This window comes from Lepus europaeus, chromosome 1, assembly GCF_033115175.1.
Source record: "Lepus europaeus isolate LE1 chromosome 1, mLepTim1.pri, whole genome shotgun sequence".
Taxonomy (NCBI): Eukaryota; Metazoa; Chordata; class Mammalia; order Lagomorpha; family Leporidae; genus Lepus; species Lepus europaeus.
In genome coordinates this window covers 23893315-23895602 of record NC_084827.1, presented here as the reverse complement: position 1 = coordinate 23895602, position 2288 = coordinate 23893315, and the positions used below count along the sequence as shown (strand labels likewise).

General features: G+C 40.7%; 1 pseudogene; it reads left to right on the top strand.

Annotated features, from left to right (window-relative positions):
- The first annotated feature begins 550 nt into the window (after window positions 1-550).
- LOC133764761 (transcription factor BTF3 homolog 4-like) lies at window positions 551-1497 on the top strand (annotated as a pseudogene).
- The last annotated feature ends 791 nt before the right edge of the window (window positions 1498-2288 follow it).

Sequence of the window (2288 nt, the reverse complement as noted above, 5' to 3'; positions counted from 1 at the left end):
ACCCAAAGAATCTGTATTAAAAATACAATGGCTGAATTTCCCCAAGCTTATCAGGCTCTTAATTTGTCATGACACATACTCGAAATGTGTCTTCCCTGTCGTGGGAATTGGCTAAAATCTCTAAAATCTCTATTGAGCTTTCCAAACTCCCAAGATGGTACTTTCCATTGACTTTCTTGCATTCTCTTATATTTAGTCGCCAAGGATTTGGAGGAAGTTTGTATCTGCATGGTGGTGCTCCATCCTACCGGGGACATTCTCCGCCACATCTGCGGCCTAAATCAAGCCCCTTCTTAACTCAACCCCAAAATCATTGCAGCTCTGGGTGTTTGAGTTCTTGCTGCCCTGCATGGACAAATGAGGATGGAAAAGCAGGTTAACGTTGTTCCCTTATGTCAAGGGTTGAGTTCTGATTTTCTCCAGGGCCTTCAGAGTTCAGAGTTGTTACCTGAAAAGTATATTATAGTAGACTATAATATAAAAGTATTAATATAATGTAAAAGTATAATATATAAAAATTATTATGTATAAAAGTATATTATAGGTCTTTCTCTGTCTAGCTGAGGCAGCCATCTTGCTCTTGCCGCGTGCTGGTGTTGGAGGACACTCCTTGCTTCAGATTTACCAACAGCATGAATCAAGAAAAGTTAGCCAAACTTCAGGCTCAGGTCCGGATAGGGGGCAAGGGTACAGCTCACAGAAAGAAGAAGGTAGTACATAGAACAGCTACAGCTGATGACAAAAAGCTTCAGAGTTCTCAAAAAACTGGCTGTGAATAATATAGCTGGTATTGAAGAGGTGAACATGATTAAAGATGACGGGACAGTTATTCATTTCAACAATCCCAAAGTCCAAGCTTCCCTCTCGGCCAACACCTTTGCAATTATTGATCATGCAGAAGCCAAGCCAATCACAGAAATGCTTCCCGGAATATTAAGTCAGCTTGGTGCTGACAGCTTAACAAGCCTTAGGAAGTTAGCTGAACAGTTCCCGCGGCAAGTGTTGGATAGCAAAGCACCAAAACCAGAAGACATTGATGAGGAAGATGATGATGTTCCAGATCTTGTAGAAAATTTTGATGAAGCATCAAAGAATGAAGCTAACTAAATTCATTTTTGGTTTTTGGAAGCTAGCATGGACTAGATTTAACAAATCAGCTATGTGGTTCCAAAGTTTTACAGACACAGAGAACATCACCTGTTACTAGTCCAGTAATATAAATATTTTGTATATTAATAATGCTGTTTGTTCAGCATTGTTCAGTCATTTGATTTTTGCATTTTGCACTTCCTCCCAGGATCTATTCTTTTGGTCAAAATATGAAGTACTGGTGCAGTTTGAGGGTGTTTTGGGTTTGATTCTTTTTTTTTTTTTTTTGCTTTGTTATTTTGTTGTTGTTGGGGTATTTTCAGTGTGTGTATGTGTATGTATGCGTGTGGGTATGTTTGTATACAATGGAGAGCAAATTGGAAAACAATTCTATTTATCTACCTTCTTCCCCTAGTAGAAATAAAACAAATCTTTTTAAAACAGTATATTATAGTAGACTATAATATACTTCAGCAGTAGCAGAACTAGAATCATTGTTTTCCTGGTTGGGTTTTTATTTTTTAAATTTTATTTGAAAGGCAGAGAAACAGAAGGGGAGAGGGGAGAGAGGGAGAGCACCCCTCTACTGGAGCACTCCCCGAATGTCTGAAAAAGCTGGGGCTGGGCCAGTTGAAGCCAAGAGGTTGGAGCTCAGTGCAGGTCCCCCATGTGGTTGGCAGGGACCCAAGTACTTGCTCCATCACTGCTGCCTCCCAGGGTAAGCATGTTAGCAGGAAGCTGGAATCAATAGTGGGTCTGAGATTTGAACCCAGGCATCCTGATGTGGGATGTGGGCATCTCGAGCTGCATCTTAACCTGTACCAAACACCTGTTCCCTGGTTGGCTTTTAGATAGGGCTCCTTTTTTCTTCATTCGTTATATAAATATTTACTTGTTGAATTATATTCTATGTGCTGAGCATTTCCTCAGACTCTCATAGTGTAACCGTGAGCAAAATATAAATGCCCCATTTTCAGGGAGCTGGAATTCTGGTCAAATGGAAAACAAATACAGAGGTAATGTCGTGTAGTGGTAAGTTCTATGAACAAAATAAAACAGTAAAGGGGCAGAGTGACAGGGACAGGCTCAGCACAGGGTCATTACAGAAAGCTTCTCCAAAGAGCTTGCTACGAGGGCTAGCATTGCGGTGCAGCAAGTTAAACTGTTGCTGGCAATGCTGGCATCCGACATTAGAGTGC